A 21,256-nucleotide genomic window follows, 5' to 3' on the forward strand; every position below is an offset into this window, starting at 1 on the left:
TCTGCTCGATTGCCCATCTGCTAACACTTTTTCTCTAGAACAGTTTGGCGTATCAAGTTCCAATTTGTGTCACATACTATTGTGACATTCTACTATCCCTTCGAAGTGTAAAAATTATAAGCAACACAATCAAATGGTAACGGCTGTTTGTTTGACATTCTGATACTGTAAAACTCACTGAACACATATGGGATGCTTCCCGTTGATCTAGAATCATGAAATTTGGCAAAAAGCAAGGTTTTACAGTAAAAGGAAAGGAAAAAAAAGTCCGATAACAGTTGATTTGTATCACGAAACTAATTTTTGGTCATTTTTTAACAGTTTGAGTGTGTGTCTGTTAAGAACTCTTTTTCTCAGGGAATGGTAGACGTATCAAGTTCAACTTTATGTCAGATTTTAAAATCTATTCTCCCTTAGGGGTGCAAACATTTTGAATCTCTATGTCAAACCAATCAAAGGATTCGGCCAGTTATGTGACATACTTTAAAAGTCGCAAACTGACTCCTCAAAACCTGTACAGTACTTCCCTTTGACCTAGAATCATGAACTTTAGCAAGAAGCAAGTAGCTTTCACAGTACATATAAAGGAAAACATCCGAAAATTGATGCTTTGTAATTATATCGCATGAAAAATATATTTTATCATTTTTTACCAGTCTTTTAAGACCTATTTTTCTCTAGAACCGGTAGGTGTACCAAGTTCAAATTTATGTCACGTACTGAATTGTGAGGTCCCTTGTCGATGTAAAAAATTTAAGCGTTTCAGTCAATCTCGTCAAAAGATTCGGTGACTTATGTCACATATTTCGAAACTCGCAAACTCACTCATCAAAACCCATACGGTACTACCCATTGTCGGCGAGAAGCAAGGTTTCATTGTAGAAGAAAAGTAAAGAAATATGACTTGTTAAACTGTAATTATATCACAGAGAAATAATTTTTTGCCATTTGATCATACATTGTACTCATCATCCGTCAGAAAGGTAATACATGAACACTACTGCATGCAAACATAAAATGTAAGTTTTAGTCATATTTTATTAAGTATGCAAAAGAGTGTTTTATTAAATTTTCTCTCTCTATGTGTGTAAACTGAAGCCACCTGTTCGCTTCCTTTTGGTTGTCCGGGCTAGACTGAGGAACTATTGTAGAGATTTGTAATTCACGTGGCGAATATCTTGCCAGTATCAATATTGATGGCACGCAAAAATCTTTGAGATTCTCAATTCCCAAGTTGGATGAACTATTTATACACGTAATTAAGTTTGTGCGGAACCCTCAGAATGTGAATGCTAGTCATACTTGCCCATTTTTTTTAATCTTCCTCTTTCCTCAGATGAAAAAAACAACTTGCCTGGTAGGCGTTTCAGTGATGGCGACGAGGCGATTTTCGTGGTTCAAAGTGTCGTGAACAACTAATATGCCGGTTTCTACAAAGTCTCCTCCAAGCCATCCATCGATGGGAATAATGTCTCTGACGGGTGAATTTGTAGACAAGACTGACACCAAGAATCGTGACCACTGCCTGATAGTGAAAAGATAACGGCTACCCCTCGTACGTTGTGTTTTGCAAGCTACGCGCTTGTAAACAGAACGCAAATGATCGTCGCGAAGCTGTCCAATGGTTTTTTTTTTTTATTTTGGATTAGAGTGATACATAAAAAATTCAGTGGAACTGGATTATTACGTGCTTCAGGAGTGAGGCAGTGATACATAATTTCAATTCTCATGTCCGCCGCTGCAGCTACCTTTCCTCTAGTAGCAGACACCACTCTGGCGAGTGATATTTTTTTTTCCGTTCGGTATCCGGCTGGGCGACTGGCGCTTGTGGGTTTATTGTCTACTTGAAATGCTACCAAATTCGGCCTGCATCGGCGCGCTCATCCGGCATTAACCCCCTGTACGTCTGCGCCGCCGCCGCCCCTGTCCTCTCACTGCAAGCGGGCAGTGGCGCTCCTGGCGCAAGATTAATCCCACAATAAATATGGCGGCAGTTAATCCTCTTGGCAGCTCCTTGACGTCTGTAATCCGGGGCTGGCCGCCGCGCACCTGATGCCGACCACCCCTCCCCCCCCCCCCCCTCCGCAACCCCTACACTGCTGGTCGCCGTGCTGTACTTGCTCCCCTAGCATTCGAACCTCTCACACCCCCTACCGGAAACACGTCTGGGGGCCGGGCCGCATCGGTTTAATAATTGCGATCTTCCATTAGCCGGCTCAGGTAACGGAGAATTAGCGTCGTTTTGGGGACGCTGGCAATCCGGAGGGCGAGACGACGATGCGAAAGGGTGGACGGCGTGGTATGGAGGTCATGACCCCCCTGGGACTAGAGGGTGAATGACCACAAATAAAAAGCGAGAGGTAACAGCTAACGAGATGATGGACAAAATGTTGGGGAATTTTTAACTTTCACGACGTACAGTGCCCCGATATGCAGCTCTCCGCATTCATGAGAACGTGAATAAAACAGTTTGCAGAGTTTTTCAATTAGCTACATGTAACTACAACAGGAGGGAGCTGGCAAAAGGGAGACCCACTCACATGGGGTGGACGACTCTTCAACCTACAGCGACGAATTTGTGGCAACCACGAGGAGAGGAAAGCGTATATATACATATTCCATACGTATGACAATAGAGAGTTTTCATTCAAAAGTCTAAGCCCTCACAACTTACCGAACACAATGAATATTCCTCTCTGCAAAGTACTGTACACTGTCATGAAAGTACGGGTTAATTTCATACCGTAACTCGGACAGTATCTTCGACCAACAATCTGGGTTCGAGTACAGGGGTGGCACACACTTCTGAAGTATTAGAAACTTTCATGACCAAATACTCTCACTACAGAGCGAGAGATTATCTCTATCCATACCAGTTAACGATATGAGGGTGTACTATGAAAATCACATACTCTCTCCCTTCTGTAAAATCTGGATGAATAACAGGGAGGAGCTAAAAATGCAGCTGTGATCCGGAAGATACACTCATGCTCTTAAATTAAGGATAATTGCAGAATGTGGTGCCACACAACGTGGCACTACACAAAACTGGAGCTAATAGCAGAGGCATATAGGGAACAGACATGACACAGATCTGTAAGTCCACGTTATTGGTTATAAGTTGAGAAAACCGTCCCGAAACGATGTGCTACAAAACGCCACTGTTTCCAGCGCATGTACCCCAACATCAGTATGGGATATGATCACCATGCACACGTACACAGGCCGCACAACGGGTTGGCATACTCTGTATCAGGTGGTCGACCAGCTGATGGGGTATAGCCTCCCATTCTTGCACGAGTGCCTGTCGGAATTCCGGAAGTGTCCTAGAGGTTTGAAGATGTGCAGCGATACGTCGACCGAGAGGTCCCCAGACGTGCTCGATGGTGTTTAGGTCTGGAGAACGGGCAGGCCACTCCATTCGCCTGATATGTTCTGTTTCAAGGTACTCCTCCATGATGGCAGCTCGGTGGGGCCTCCGTTATCATCCATCAGGAGGAAGGTGGGACCCACTGCCGCCCTCAAAAGGCAGACTTATTGGTGCAAAATGGCGTCCCGATACACATGACCTGTTACAGTTCCTCTGTCAAAGACATGCAGGCGTGTACGTGCACCAATTATAATCCCAACCCACACCATCAAACCACGACCTCCATACAGGTCCCTTTCAAGGACATTAAGGGTTTGTATCTGGTTCCTGGTTCACGCCAGATGAAAACCCGGCGAGAATCACATAGTCTGCACAGACTATACCTGGACTCGTCCGTGATCACAACGGGACCATTGTTCCAATGGCCATGTACTGTGTTCTTGACGCCAGGCTTTACGGCCTTTCCTGTGACCAGGGGTCAGTGTAATGCACTTTGCAGGTCTCCGGCCGAATAAACCATATCTGTTCAGTCGTCTGTAGACTGTGAGTCCGGAGACAATTGTTCGAGTGGCTGCGGTAAGGTCCCGAGCAAGGCTACTTGCTGTACTCCGTGGCTATCTGCGGGCACTAATGGTGAGATATCGGTCTTGTGGTGGTGTACACTGTGGACGTCCCGTACCGTAGCGCCTGGACACGTTTCCTGTCCACTGGAATCGTTGCCATAATCTTGAGATGACACTCTGTGGCACAGAGAGGGCTCATGCTACGACCTGGCTGTGTTTGACCAGCCTCCAGTCGCCCTACACCCCTGATAACGTCCTAAATGTGTGTTCTTTGAGCCATTTTCAATACACAGTCACTATTAGCGCGTCTGAAAACGTCTGCACACTTACTCGCTGCACCGTACTCTGACATGCACCAACACACCTCTACGTATGTGGACTGCTGCTAGCGCCACCGTGCGACGACCGCAGTTCAAATGCACCGCATGGTCATACACCGAGGTGATTGAAACCCGCAAACCACCCACCGGAGAGTTGTTTCACCATGTATCAGCATTATCCTTAACTTATGAGCATGAATGTAGTTTTAGCATACGAGAAAATTTCAAACTGTCCGCACTCAGAAGGATGGCTTGCTCTGACTCTGAGAGAAGATTCGTCTTTATGCACTGAAGTGACGAAAGTCGTTGGATACCACCTGACATCCTGTCGGACCTCCTGTTGCCCGACCTAGCGTATTACCTCGACGTCGCATGAAGCAAAAAGTCTTTGGAAGCCCCATCAAGAAGTAGTATTTAGTCATGCTGTCATGCATAATGTGGAAAGTGTTGCCAGTTCAGGATTTTATTTGCCATAAATATTCAACGGAATTCATGTTGGGAGATCTGGGTGGCCAAATCATTCGCTCGAATTGTCCAGAACGTTCTTCAAATCAATTGTTAACAACTGTGGTCAGGTACATGGAGCATTGTCATCCATGAAAATTCCATCGATGTTTGGGAACATGAAATCCATGAATGGCCGCAGATGGGCTCCAAGTAGCCGAACATAATCATTTCCAGTCAATGATTTGTTTAGTTAGACCACACGACCCAGTATTTTCCAGCGCCATTATGAGGCCACCACCAGCTTGGACAGTGCCTTTGTAACAACTTGGGTCTATGGCTTCGGGCGTCTGCGCCACTCTGAAACGTACAATCTGCTTTTACCAACTGAGATCTCGGAATCGTCTGACCAGGCGCGGCTTTTCAGTCGTCCAGGGTTCAACTGATGTGGTCACGGGCCCAGGTGAGGAGCTACAAGCGATGTCGTGTTGTCAGCAAAGGCACTCGCGTCGGCCAAATTTCGCAGCACTGTTCTAACTGATAAGTTCGTTATACGTCCGAGACTGATTGATGCTGTTATTTCATGAAGTGGTGCTTGTCTGTTAGCACTGACAACTGTACGCCGCTGCTCTTGGTTGTTAAGTGAAGCCCGTAGGCCACTGTGTGGTACGTGTTGAGAGGTAACACTTGACATTCGGTATTCTTGGCACACTCTCTTCACACTGTGGCTCTTTGAATATTGAATTCCGAACCGGTTTCAGAAATGGAATGTCCCGTGCTTCTAGCTCCTACTACCATTCCGCAGTCAGAGTGTGTTAAACACCGCAGTACGGCCGTAATCACGTCGGAAACCTTTCAACATGAATCACCCGAGTACAACTGACAACTTTACTCATTAAATCTTCTAGGGTCAACAAGTGAACCAAAGAATCGTACGTTTCCGCAACTTATCTTCGTATGCCCGTAATTTCAGCTGAGGACAGCAAGAAAGATGGTAAAATACGGAAGATAACTGTGTTATAAGGATCTTTGCTCGTACGTCTCGACAAATTATCTTCATGTACCCGTAATTTCAAGTGAAGACAGCAAGAAAGAAGGTAAAATACGGAAGGAAACTGTGTTTTAAGGAGCTTTGCTACGAGTCATTAGTTATGTTTCCAATATTGCTGTACTATTCCAGGAAATTCGCATAATTTCCTCCAAGACAGCATAAACACTGTCGATCGGATGTTCCCATGATTTTAAAATTATTTCACGCCCGTTACAGGAAATCAAAGGGAGCCCTCTTCACAGTACGGAGCGTGGCTGATCGGCCAACAGCACGTGGGGGCCACGTGTGGCCCAGGCGTGTCGTGCGGCCTGCCTTTCTTATCGGACAACCGTCCGCTCCCAGCGGAGTTTAAACACGCGAAATGAATTTCTTTTTTCCTTATCACAAAATTAAATGTCAGTCTTTGAGATAAAATTTGATGGATTAAATTTTATCCTTTGTACGTGCTCCTACACCGAGAAGGTACTGTTGTACGAGTCTCGCACGGAAATTAATGAGTAACAACCTTACAGAGTAATATCATCAAATCTAGAAAATAGGTAAATGTACATAAATCACTGAGCTAGTGCCACCTGCTACTCCTTCCACAATCTCGATTGGTAGATACTAAACAAGTGTTTTCATTTTCGTCGTAGACTTTATTTTAACGAATAAATCACAGCTGTTACAATAGAAATAAGTGCAAATACAGAGGCGGAAATACTGCAACGTTAACATCACAGAGTTCAAAATATATTGCCGCAGACAACAACATTGAGCTTTCACCAACTGCAACATAGTCGCGTATACAAACAGTGATCCAATACTGTCAAATGTTTTTTATTCCAATCTTTGATCACAATATCAATTCTTTAGACGACGACCGGTTTCAGTCGGTAATGACAATCCTCAGATCTTTTTTAAATCATGTCCTAAAGTGATGCCATTATGGCCTTATCACTTTAGGACATGGTGTAAAATAAAATCTGAGGAAAGTCATTTAGGACTGAAACCGGTCATCGTCTAAAGATTTGATATTGAGATCAAAGACTGGAATGAAAAACATTTAACATTGAGCTTGTTGAAAGCATAGCTGAAATATTGAAAAGAATCATTATAAATTATACTGTTTTTGAACTGAAAATATGAAACAGTACATCGCAAAAAATGTCTGCAGCTGTGGAAGTTCGTGTCTTCCGGATACCATGGCTATATAACGAAGTGTCAAGACACCAAAAAAGCGGTTGGCTCACAAATAGTTTGAAGATATCGGAAATAAGGAGAGTAATTATTTTTATGACTGCATCGAGTGACGGAAACTGGGTATACTTATATCCGTGCTGTAAAGCACAAAATTATCCATGTTAGCAAATGAGACTGTCGTAAAAAAATACCGTAACAATGTAATACTGTCGTCGCGTTAATAGATATCACAATCATCGTCACATTTTCATTGTATAGGCTCCAGTGAAGTCTACAGTGCACATACATTATCTGCGGTGTGAATATTTTCGTTGCTTGAGACGAGTCATACTTTAAATCATGCACCATCACCAACAACAAGGAATATTGCGGTTCTACTGCTTTCTGAGATATGTCCCTTACAACAAACATCTGACAGTCTGCCCGCAGTTGGAGCAATGCAAAGGGAAATCTGAGTCCTTCTCGCTCTCTTCGCCCAGTAGATACCACTAACAAGGTCAACAGAGGAGGTGCACACAACAGCATTTGCATGAGAAGCTCGTGTTAATGAATAAACACAGGCACTTCCCGTTTCTTGCTGGTCATATACAATCCAGCGCGAGTGAGAGGGAACCGTAACCCACGCCATCTCTTTCGCCAAATTATCAGTTAATACACAGCTATCAACTGCAGCACATTTACAGTAACAGCAGAATAGCAGGTAAATGACCAGTGCATTTATTTCGAGCATAGAGTCTTTGGTGTGACGTCATAAGCGCGTGACTGCGTGTGAGATCGCTCTCCAAGTTTTCATATATTTTTAGGTTTCAGATATACATTCCTGGAAATGGAAAAAAGAACACATTGACACCGGTGTGTCAGACCCATCATACTTGCTCCGGACACTGCGAGAGGGCTGTACAAGCAATGATCACACGCACGGCACAGCGGACACACCAGGAACCGCGGTGTTGCCGTCGAATGGCGCTAGCTGCGCAGCATTTGTGCACCGCCGCCGTCAGTGTCAGCCAGTTTGCCGTGGCATACGGAGCTCCATCGCAGTCTTTAACACTGGTAGCATGCCGCGACAGCGTGGACGTGAACCGTATGTGCAGTTGACGGACTTTGAGCGAGGGCGTATAGTGGGCATGCGGGAGGCCGGGTGGACGTACCGCCGAATTGCTCAACACGTGGGGCGTGAGGTCTCCACAGTACATAGATGTTGTCTCCAGTGGTCGGCGGAAGGTGCACGTGCCCGTCGACCTGGGACCGGACCGCAGCGACGCACGGATGCACGCCAAGACCGTAGGATCCTACGCAGTGCCGTAGGGGACCGCACCGCCACTTCCCAGCAAATTAGGGACACTGTTGCTCCTGGGGTATCGGCGAGGACCATTCGCAACCGTCTCCATGAAGCTGGGCTACGGTCCCGCACACCGTTAGGCCGTCTTCCGCTCACGCCCCAACATCGTGCAGCCCGCCTCCAGTGGTGTCGCGACAGGCGTGAATGGAGGGACGAATGGAGACGTGTCGTCTTCAGCGATGAGAGTCGCTTCTGCCTTGGTGCCAATGATGGTCGTATGCGTGTTTGGCGCCATGCAGGTGAGCGCCACAATCAGGACTGCATACGACCGAGGCACACAGGGCCAACACCCGGCATCATGGTGTGGGGAGCGATCTCCTACACTGGCCGTACACCACTGGTGATCGTCGAGGGGACACTGAATAGTGCACGGTACATCCAAACCGTCATCGAACCCATCGTTCTACCATTCCTAGACCGGCAAGGGAACTTGCTGTTCCAACAGGACAATGCACGTTCGCATGTATCCCGTGCCACCCAACGTGCTCTAGAAGGTGTAAGTCAACTACCCTGGCCAGCAAGATCTCCGGATCTGTCCCCCATTGAGCATGTTTGGGACTGGATGAAGCGTCGTCTCACGCGGTCTGCACGTCCAGCACGAACGCTGGCCCAACTGAGGCGCCAGGTGGAAATGGCATGGCAAGCCGTTCCACAGGACTACATCCAGCATCTCTACGATCGTCTCCATAGGAGAATAGCAGCCTGCATTGCTGCGAAAGGTGGATATACACTGTACTAGTGTCGACATTGTGCATGCTCTGTTGCCTGTGTCTATGTGCCTGTGGTTCTGTCAGTGTGATCATGTGATGTATCTGACCCCAGGAATGTGTCAATAAAGTTTCCCCTTCCTGGGACAATGAATTCACGGTGTTCTTATTTCAATTTCCAGGAGTGTGTATTTTAGCGGTTTTTGTGATAATATTTACTACATAAGTGACTTATTAGTGATTTCTTTATTCATCTCCGCCTTTCTTGTGTTGTGACCTGATATTTGTGAGTGTTTCGTATCAAGCAACTTAACCTCTTTCCTGTGTTTACATTCCGCGCTGACCAGTTGCACCTGTAGCGTCGCATCGAAAGCTAAGTACTAATTAATTGTTTGTGTATAGTGGTTTATTTAGGAACTTTAGCAGTCATCAACCGGTGTTCTTGGAGTTTTCTGGTGAAATATTTTCAGAAGAAATTTTTGGGATCTCTTTACAGTTTCGTTACTGTGTCATTAGACGTATGATTTTCTTTCTGTGTTAGTCTTTTCTTATATTCTCATTTGCTGTTGATGAATACTGCTAATAATAGTAGTTACTTCCCTTGTAGAGTAAGTCTGTGATTATTGTAGTCAGCTTTTTAACATCTTCTTATTGTACTAGCGGAACTTAGATAAAGTAGTTTTCTTGTTTCAATAACTGTAAAATTTTACCATGAATGAGAAGTGTGGGCTTTGCCGTAGGTTCGTGAGTAGTGGAATGCGGTGTGAGACTTGGAACTATTTTCACCGGGGGGAATGCAGTGGGGAAGCCAGTGGGCATTCTGGTGAGATCCCCTCCTGGAACTGCAGGTTATGTAGCAAGAGTAAGTTGATAGAGGAGCAGGAGCGTAAGATCTGTGCCCTTCAGGGGCAGTTGAAAAACGCACAGGAGGGGCTACATAGGATGAGGAGGGAGAAGCGGGTTTGGGGAATGGGAGCTGGCTGTTGGCAAGAGATCTGCTAGGAGAAGGAGATTTTCAGATAGTTTTACTATTGGTGTTGGCAATAGATATGGCCAACTGTCAGAGTCTAGTGGAGAGGAATCTCTAGAAGCTGTAGACGTAGGAAGTATGCAGCAGACCTCAGCCGTTACGGTGGCTAGGACAGTTGCAAAGTCTAAGAGAAAGAAGAAGGTTCTGCTGTTAGGTAGTTCTCATGGTAGAGGTGTAGGTCAGCAGTTGCAGGAAGTGTTGGGGAGTGAGTAACAGGTCACCAGTATTGTGAAGCCTAATGCAGGATTGGCTCAGGTGCCTGTTAACATAGGGGGGTTATGTAGGGATTTTACTAAGGAGGATAAGGTAGTGATTGTGGGTGGGGCTGGTAATAGTATTGATAGGGATGGGGAGTATGACATAGGTGGTGACCTGGAAAAGATAGCCACTCAGACTGGCAACACGATTGTGCATTTCGTGGAACTGTTTCAGCGTCACGATCGGCCTCATCTTAATACAGCCGTCAAGCGTAATAACACGAGACCTGGGTGTGCGCTGATGACAGAAGGCATGAGTCACATTTCAGTGGTGTCGGTGGAGTCTATCAGCAGGACGGGTTTCACTAGACATGGCCTGCACCTCAACAGGTATGGAAAGGGGAGGCTGGCAAAGCTTATAGGTGACAGCATAGGTGGGGGTAGTGGGATCACTCATGGGAAAACTCCTGTACTAGTGGGTGTTAGAACTGTACCTTTTTTAGATTGTAGTCAGCTGATAGGTATTCCTGCTTAAGGGAAGTCTCTCTAACAAAGAAAACACTTTCGACAAAGCTTAGGTATCCGAGTAATAAGGGAGTTAGTATATTTCATCAAAATATACATGGTGTTAGAGATAAAGTTAGTGAACTGCTTATAGATGTTGAGTCTGAAATTATTGGTATATCTGAACACTTCTTAAATAAGGAGATAATTCAGAGGCTTCCTTTACCAGGATACAGGTTGGCTGGCAGCGTTTTTAGGAGCTCTTTGCGGTGTGGGGGAGTAGCCATGTATGTGAAAAACGGTATCCCATTTGAGTCAATTGATGTTTCAAAGTACTGCACTGAAAATGTGTTTGAATGTTGTGCAGGAGTGGTTAAATTTAGTGGAGTTAAACTTCTAACTGTTGTTATTTGTAGATCCCCAGACTCCGATTTCACATTTTTGCTAAAGCTTTGGTTCACTTTATAGGAAATACAAAAAGTTAGTACAATATTCAATATTATTTGAACAAGTGATTGTGCAAGGGAAAGGATGCTAGTAGACCTCCGTAATTCATATAATCTTATGCAAGCCGTATTCTTTCCAACGAGAGTGCAAGGGAACAGTAGAACAACCATAGACAACATTTTTGTTCATTCCTCTTTACTAGAAGGGGGATACTGTTAGCAAAAAAGTGAATGGCCTTTCAGATCATGATGCACAAGTTTTAACTCTAAAAGATTTTTGTGCTGCAACACATGTTAAATATACTTATCAACTTTTTAGGAAACCTGATCCAGTTGCTGTAGAGACCTTTGTAAACCTTATAAAGGAACAAGAGTGGTAAGATGTTTATAGTGCTGATACAGCAGACGACAAATATCTTGCTTTTCTCAAGACTTTTCTCGTGCTCTTTGAAAGTTGTTTTCCGTTAGAACGTTCAAAACAGGGTATTAGCACAAACAGGCAGCCTGGGTGGCTGACTAGAGGGATAAGAATATCCTGTAGAACAAAGTGGCAATTATATCAAAACGTTAGAAACAGTCAAAATCTAAATGCAGCAGCCCATTACAAACAGTATTGTAAGGTGCTTAAAAAAGTATATAGGAAGGCAAGAAGTATGTGATATGCAGATATAATAGCTAAGTCTCAGGATAAAATTAAATCCATATGGTCAGTCGTAAAGGAAAGGAAGTGGCTGGTCTGCAGAGACAGGTCGAGGATATAGAATCAGTGCGTAGTGGGAATGTCCGTGTTACTGATAAGTCGCATGTATGTGCAGTACTTAATAATCACTTTCTAAATATAGCAGGAGAACTAAATAGAAACCTAGTCCCAACAGGGAATCATATAGCGCTCGTAGAAAAAAGTGTTCCGAGACTGTTAATTGAAATGCTCCTCCGTGATACTGACAAGACGGAGATTGAGTTAATAATTAAATCACTAACTCTCATGGATATGACGGGGTATCTAGCAGAATACTGAAGTATTGTTCTATGTATGTTAGCCCAGTACTTAGCCATATCTGTAACTTTTCCTTTAGGAGTGGTCGGTTTCCTAACCGATTAAAGTACTCGGTAGTGAAGCTACTTTATAAAAAGAGAGACAGGGATAATGTTGACAATTATAGACCTATTTCTATGCCATCGGTGTTTGCTAAAGTTATCGAGAAGGTTGTATATACAAGGTTACTGGAGCATTTAAATTCACATAATTTGCTGTCAAATGTACAGTTTGGTTTTAGAAATGGTTTAACAACTGAAAATGCTATATTCTCTTTTCTCTGTGAGGTATGGGACGCATTAAATAATAGGTTGCGAACGCTAGGTGTTTTCTTTGATTTAACGAAGGCTTTTGACTGTGTTGACCACAAAATATTACTGCAGAAGTTGGACCTTTATGGAGTAAGGGGAGTAGCTTACAATTGGTTCGCCGCTTACTTTAAGAACAGAAAGCAGAAGGTAATTCTCCCCAGTATTGAGAGTGGTAGTGATGTTCAGTCCCAATGGGGCACTGTTAAGTGGGGCGTTCCCCAAGGGTCGGTGCTGGGGCCGCTGCTGTTTCTTATTTATATAAATGATATGCCTTCTAGTATTACAGGTGATTCAAAAATATTTCTGTTTGCTGATGACACCAGCTTGGTAGTGAAGGATCTTGTGTGTAAGGATCTTGTGTGTAATATTGAAACATTATCAAATAATGTAGTTCATGAAATAGGTTTGTGGCTTGTAGAAAATAATTTGATGCTAAATCTCAGTAAGACCCAGTTTATAACTCACAATTCAACAAGAACTGAAGTTTGGATCAGACAGAATGGGCATATTATAAGCGAGACGGAACAGTTCAAGTTCCTAGGCGTTCGGATAGATAGTAAGCTGTTGTGGAAAGCCCATGTTCAGGATCTTGTTCAGAAACTAAATGCTGCTTTATTTACCATTAGAACAGTATGTGAAATAAGTGACAGTTCAACACGAAAAGTAGTCTACTTTGCATATTTTCATACGCTTATGTCATATGGTATTATTTTTTGGGGTAATTCTTCTGATTCAAAAAGGGTATTTTTGGCTCAAAAACGGGGTGTTCGAGCTATATGTGGTGTAAGTTCGAGAATCTCTTGTCGACCCCTATTCAATAGTCTGGGATTATGACATTGCCCTCACAGTATACATTTCCTTTAGTGTCGTTTGTTGTTAGCAATATTAGCTTATTCCCAAGAGTTAGCAGCTTTCACTGAGTTAATACTAGGCAGAAATCAAATCTGCATGTGGAATGTACTTCCTTGTCTTTTGTGCAGAAAGGAGTGCACTATTCTGCTGCATCCATTTTCAGTAAGCTACCACAAGAACTCAAAAATCTTAGCAGTAGCCCAAACGCTTTTAAGTCTAAACTGAAGTATTTCCTCATGGCTCACACCTTCTATTCTGTCGAGGAGCTCCTGGAAGAGCTGAAAAATTAAGCAAATTCCAGTGTTACATTGTTGATTTTCTTTATTTAAACTTACGAATTGTCGCCTGAATACGTTTCTTGTATTTCATTTCATCTGTTTCTACTATCGTGCTATAATTTCATGTATTGACTCGTTCCATGACCATGGAGACTTCTCCTTAATTTTGTCCCACGGAACAATAAATAAATAAATAAATTAATTAATTAATTAAAATTCGTGAGAATTTCAAAAGCATATGTTACAAGACTATCTAAAGACAAGCGTGATCTAAGGTTTTAGTGTCGTCAGCTTAAATTTTGTGCTCTTTTGTAATGCCGTGTTCCCTTATACTAAACAGCTTGTTTGATATCCACAATGTGCTGTTTCACGGCTTTGGCGACGGTTCCGAGAGACAGGGAACGTTTGTCGTGAGTTTCTTAAACGAGTTTCTCCTGCGAGCCCGTCTCCTATTTGACATACATAGTATGAACAGTAGTCGTAAAGATTTAATCATCCCCTCGGAAATAAAATCAAACTGCGACCATAAATCTGGCTGATGGAGTTACTTCTTATCTACATACTCACCCTTTGTCCAGAAACAAAGATTCTTTGGATGAGAATTTGGTTATAGAATTCAGAATTTTGGCTGATTTGCAGATGTTCGACCTCGAAATTCTGCTCTTCGTCATTCTGGAATTCCTCGAATGATACCACCATTGTGTGCCAAAGAGGAAGAAGCCACAATACACCATTTCAAATAATATAGGGAAAGATGGAGCGGGGAGGAGGGGATGGTAGCTCAAAGAAACTGTATGTGACAATGAGCTGCGCAAATCGAGCTGCCGCGATGTCGCTGACCAAAAACACCTTAATGGACAGCTTCCCGCTATGCGTCGTCTTTGCAACCTCCAATATCCTCGTTAAGACATTTCAGTAGTATTCTCGGCATCATTTTGGTCGAGGATACTTCGATCTTCTCCATTTTTATGGATTTGATTCCATGTGTTTCCTCTGGTAGGTTTCCTCTTTTGCCTTCAGGTCGTCCATGGCTATCAAGTGGCTTAAGGTCATCTGACAATTCTGGAAACTTCCCGTTACTGCCTCTGGTCGACGGGCTGTTTGAGTAGCAGTCGTGGAACCGCGCGGACGGTGATTTTTGTTCCGTTCAGTATGTCGCGCGAGACGTTGGACACTTGCTCAATGTATGATTTTCACTTTTTCCACTGTGGTGAGGGTATTTGAGTCTCGCAAGACTGCCAACATGTACCTGCAAAATATAAAAAAATTTCCAGGTGGTAACTAAAACTTTATTACGTCTTCTACTAAATCATTTAAAAATGAAGAATTTCTGTTTCTTCATTGAGACATTAATTTTCTTCTGTTACTTCACACCCAATACTCGAAATGACTGCAAGTCTGCTAGTTGTCCGTTGAATCTGTATGTCATGTTCACCAATAAGTGCTCCATGGATTGCTCCTGTCCATAGTTCACTCTGTTCAGTAACATCCGTAGATTTATAGTGAGAGGGGACGTTCCGTCTCGGATGTCGAGCTCTTTAAAATGCTACTATTGTTAGGTGTAGATGTACCCTCTGTCTCCTTCCGTTCATCTCTTGTGTAAACTTACGCCCATGCTCCGTGCATATGCAATAGGAAAGCCTCGATTGACCCCGTTCGTGTCTCCGAAATTTCGCTGTACGAAATGAGTGGAATATCCAGTGAGTCTGAATTCAACAGCTGTATTTATGGCTCCTCTAACTTTCAGCGTGTCGATGTCCGCCTCGGCGGAAAGCTATGAAAACTGTATGCCGCATAACACCCCGTACAATATTCTTACCGCCTCCCTCAGTTGGTGATCAATTGTAGCTTGGTTCAAATGGCTCTGAGCACTGTGCGACTTAACTTCTGAGGTCATCATTCGCCTAGAACTTAGAACTACTTAAACGTAACTAACCTAAGGACATCACACACATCCATGCGCGAGGCAGGATTCGAAGCTGCGACCGTAGCGGTTGCTCGGCTCCAGCCTGTAGCGCCTAGAACCGCACGGCTACTCCGGCCGGCCAATTGTAGCCACACGTGGACTATTATATAGTGCTGGGTCACAACGCTCAATCTCTAGTTTCTGCTTCAACGCTACCAGGTGTTATTACACGATATCGCTCCAAAATTACTCCCCAAAGATCTATCCAAATGCCTTACACACTGCCTAGTACCCGAACTTTGGTGTTCTGCGACCGCCGCGCTTACTCGTGGAAGTTGCTGGCCCACGCTTTACAACTGTCCTCAGCTGTGGGTCCCAGCCATTCCATGCAGCTGAGCTTTTGGGAAGATTCGTGGTAGGTGCATAGGCAACCGCAGTGCGCATTTCTGCGCTCTTTGTTGCATCTGCAAAGTGCGTTTCGGCGGCCAGACCCTACACTATGGCAGCGTATTCCATTAAAGGCGGAAAAAGTCTTGTGCAGTGTGATACCAGGCTGAGGCGGTAAGGATGGGAACAGATTCAACAAATACAACCTGCTGAATTGATAGGTGTCTTCGTTCCTGGCGTCTCGAATATATTGGAGCCACGTCGGCCTAGCATGACTCAAAGACACCGTACCGTGTCACCCTTCGAAGGGGGCCTGCGTGTCATGTTGATGTAACAGCACTGTGCAAATGGCGTGGTGAGTAACTGCCAAGAACTGCTTCGTGGCAGTAATGAATTCAAGGAACCATTTGACAGCTGGAGCTCGCAGGTTGTCATGGGCGAATCGCAATCGACGCTGAACAGTTTTGGTATTGATGCTGCGGCTGAAGACCACGGTATCATTAGGGTCCAACGCAAGCCGTATGCGGTTGGTCTTAGATGCGTCAGCGGTCTACAGCGCGTATGGGATCGGTTCGAGGATCCAGCTCTGTGGCACGCCAGCACATAAATGGCGGACTATGGACAGTCCAGCTTAAGTTCGCAAGTGGTGGGTCATGTCGTCGGCGTACGAGCGGTTAAGATGACACGTGACACATGTATTCCACTCTCGGGTAACTTGAACAAGAGGCCGTCATGCATGCCACACACTGCCGAACACTCTGGAATCGTTGAGGAGCACCGCCCTGAAGTACAGGGTTATTACAAATGATTGAAGCGATTTCAGAGCTCTACAATAACTTTATTACTTGAGATATTTTCACAATGCTTTGCACAAACATACAAAAACTCAAAACGTTTTTTAAGGCATTCACAAATGTTCGATATGTGTCCCTTTAGTGATTCGGCAGACATCAAGCCGATAATCAAGTTCCTCCCACACTCGGCGCAGCATGTCCCCATCAATGAGTTCGAAAGCATCGTTGATGCGAGCTCGCAGTTCTGGCACGTTTCTTGGTAGAGAAGATTTAAACACTGAATCTTTCACATAACCCCACAGAAATAAATCGCATGGGGTTAAGTCGGGAGAGCGTGGAGGCCATGACATGAATTGCTGATGATGATCTCCACCACGACCGATCCATCGGTTTTCCAATCTCCTGTTTAAGAAATGCTGAACATCATGATGGAAGTGCGGTGGAGCACCATCCTGTTGAAAGATGAAGTCGGCGCTGTCGATCTCCAGTTGTGGCATGAGCCAGTTTTCCAGCATGTCCACATACACGCATGAAACTTGCCCGCACGCGTTCAACTGTTTCCTCGCTAACTGCAGGCCGACCCGTTGATTTCCCCTTACAGAGGCATCCAGAAGCTTTAAACTGCGCATACCATCGCCGAATGGAGTTAGCAGTAGGTGGATCTTTGTTGAACTTCGTCCTGAAGTGTCGTTGCACTGTTATGACTGACTGATGTGAGTGCATTTCAAGCACGACATACGCATTCTTGGCTCCTGTCGCCATTTTCTTTCACTGCGTTCTCGAGCGGTCTGGCGGCAGAAACCTGAAGTGCGGCTTCAGCCGAACAAAACTTTATGCGTTTTTCTACGTATCTGTAGTGTGTCGTGAACATATGTCAATGAATGGAGCTACAGTGAATTTATGAAATCGCTTCAATCATTTGTAATAGCCCTGTATAAGCGCCGCTTCAGAGCGACGAAGGCCTCTTCCAATGATAGGAACGATTTTGTTCAACTGATATGAAACGAAACGAAACGAACCTAAGGTTACACTGATGGATCCAAACAAGGGAATTTCCTTGGCTATTCTGTTGTGTTCCCTGATCATGTTACCCGGACTCGCCTCAGTGATGAACATACCGTTTTCGGAGCAGAGCTCCACGCGATCGTAAAGGCACTGGAGCAGATGAATCGTGTTCGAGGCAATCGATTTCTTCTCTGCTCCGATTCTCTCAGTGCCTGACAATCATTGCAGAATCTGTACCCAACTGAGGAGATGGTCCAGCTGATATATGACCAACTCTACCTGCTCCAACGGCGGGGTAAGTAGGTGTCCTTCTGCTGGGTGCCTGGTCGTGTAGGAATATGGGGCAATGAACAGGCCGATCGGGCTGTCAAGGAGGCCTGCAGAGAGCAGAATGTGGTCCAGTGTCCTATTTCCTTGCAGTCTGTCATTTATGCACTCCACAAGAAGTGCAAGGAGTTGTGGGAGAAAGAATGACTGGCGGTGACGGCCAATAAACTGCGGTTGGTGAAGTCAACAACTCGGCCGTGGCGTTCCTCCTGCCGGTTGCTCAGGCGCGAGGAAGTGAACCTCACGCGTCTTCTGATTGGGCGCTGTCCTCTCACACGTAGCTTTCTATTATGGCGGAAGGATCCCCCGCTTTTTGATGGTTGTGGTGTGCACATCTCTGTCTGGCACATTTTAACAGACTGCATTTTATACCGTGATGCAAGGGCAGAAGCACAGGTTGAGGGGATCTGCCCTGTGTTTTAGCTAATGATAAGACGTGTGTGTCTAGGGTTTTAAAGTTTTGTGATGTGTCTGGACTCTGGCCTAAACTTCCAGGCTGGAGGTTTTAGTGTATTGCATTTCCCATTTTCCTTGCGGTCAGCCACCCACTTCCATCTGCTATATTATTTTAGCTCCATCTACCACTTTCTTCCTGTGTTGTCCATGTTTTACTACTGACGACATGCTTCGTCCCACGCTTAGGTGTGGGTAGGCACACATTTTTCCAAGCTTGTTACCTGTGTTACTGTTCTGAGTATTTTCTTGACATCCCTCTCAATCTGTTACCTTGCTGTCGTGCGCTGAAGACCTTGCTGTCGTGCGCCCAAACAACCCTCTACTCTCCCTCTCTCCTCTCCTACTTAAATTTGCTGTGTCTTTGCGTAAATCATTTCCTAGTAATCTTCCTAGTGTTCAAATTATAAATGGTTGTCTAGTGTGGAAACACGATTATTTTGCTTCATCTAGTTAATGTTAAGTCACTTTCTGTCCATGAAAAAAAAATGCATTCACCTTAATGAAGAACCTAACTCACGAATTACTTCATGAAGTACACAAATTTTGCGACGGTATGCTAGGAATTCACAGAGTACCCATGACAGCAGGACTAAGAAATGCCGCAGTCACTTTCCTTAGCGATTCTTTATGTCTCATTTATGCCACGGAAAGTATCATCGTACTGACGTGAACACATTTGACAACTGCAACGTACGGCGAAAAATACATTGGAACTTGTGGCAGAGAACGATTCAGCCAACTGCTGCCCACCCTCATCCTTTTCACACTGCGCCTGGGAGCATTGCAGCGCATGCGTAGAAGTGTCATAGGCAGCGTCAGGAAGGGACAGGGGCAACGGCTGGTCCTGAAAGTCTATTCTGGCCATCTTCTGTCATTTAAAACGCTTGTCAAGAAATGATAATGCCTTCATAGCTTCTCTTCATGCTTCATAATCAATACAAGAGCGTAAGCTGAAAATAAAATAAAAAATTCGATCCACAGTTGTAATACTCAATATCCTAAGCCCTTTACGTTCAGGATGCACACAGATTACCATCAAACCTATAGGTGCTGTGAGATTTAACGTGTTCATCGTGTTACACATCACAATATTTTCGTGAAAGTACTGCTACACAGGGTGATTTTTTCCATCGTGCAAAGACTCTAGGGCTTGACCGATGTAAGGACACGGAACAAAAGTGTTAAGAGCGTATGTCCGGAAATTCATCATTTCCATGCTGGAGACATTATTCAATGATACGTTGTTACAGAGACTGTAGTCTAAAACACGCTGTACCATGCAGCCACAGTTACAGTTTCCATGTACCTCAACGCATGGCATGAGAGACGTGAAAGACTAACTGACTTCTGTAATAAATATCACCTAGTAACAACGAATACTTAGTTCAAGAATGATTGGAAAGGCCGGGTGATAGGGGAAGATTTCAGTTAGATTGCATCATGGTCAGACAGAGATTCTGAAATTCGACACCCAAATCACAGAAATGGCGTCAACTAAAATGACTTGCAACAGGCTACCGGTCAACCGACGGAAGGCCCTAGCCACACGACATTTCATTTCATTTCAGAGATTCTGAAATGAGATTGTTGACTGTAGGGCGTACTCAGCAGCAGATACAGACCCTGATTACAATGTAAAGCTTAAGAAATTAGTCAGGAATAATCAATATGCAAAACAGTGGGATACCAAGTACTAACGAATGACGAGATACGCTTGAAGTTCTCTAAGGCTACACATGCAGCTGCAAGGAATAGATCAGTACGCAGTACAGTTGAACATCTCTAAAAAGGGCAATTACAGAAGTTGGAAGGAGAAACACAGCTACAAAGAAAGTAACTGCGAAGTAATCATGGGTAACGGAAGAAATACTTCAGTTCACCGAAGACCAAAGTAAGTAAAAAATATTCAAGGATATTCAGGAACACGGAAGTACACTGAAGCGCCAAAGAAACTTGTATAGGCATGTGTATTCAAAAACAGAGATATGTAAACAGGCAGAATACAGCGCTGAGTCGGCAACACCTATATAAGACAAGTGTCTGGCGCAGTTGTAAGATCGATTACTGCTGCTACATTGGCAGCTTACTAGATTTAAGTGAAAGTGGTGTTATAGTCTGCGCACAAGCGATGTGACACAGCATCTCCGAGGTGACGATAAAGTGGGGATTTTCTCGTACGACCATTTCACGAGTGTACCGCGAATATCAGGAATCCGGTAAAACATCAAACCTCCGAAATTGCTGCTGGCAGAAGTGCAGAATTTCCGCAAACTGCTGCAGATTTTAATATTGGCCCATTAACAAGTGTTAGCGTGCGAAGAATTCAACGAAACATCTTCGTTATGGGCTTTCGGAGCCGAAAGCTCACTCTTTTACCCTTGATGACTGCACGACACAAAGCTTTACGCCTCGCCCCTACCCGTCAACACCGACATTGGACTGGTGATGACTGGTGTTGCCTGGCCGGACGAGTCTCGCTTCAAGTTGTATCGAGCGGATAGACATGTTCGGGTATGGAGATAACCTCATGAATCCATGGACACTGCAAGTCACCAGGGGACTGTCGAAGCTGCAGGAGGCTCTACAATGGTGGGGGGAGGGTTCAGTTGGAGTGGTGTGGGATCTATGATACGTCTAGATACGACAAGTGACAAAATACGTAAGCATCCTATTTGATCACCTGCATCCAGTCATGTCCATTAAGCATACCGACTGACTTGGGGAATTGCAGCAGGACAATGCGACACC

This window comes from Schistocerca cancellata, chromosome 5, assembly GCF_023864275.1.
Source record: "Schistocerca cancellata isolate TAMUIC-IGC-003103 chromosome 5, iqSchCanc2.1, whole genome shotgun sequence".
Lineage (NCBI taxonomy): Eukaryota > Metazoa > Arthropoda > Insecta > Orthoptera > Acrididae > Schistocerca > Schistocerca cancellata.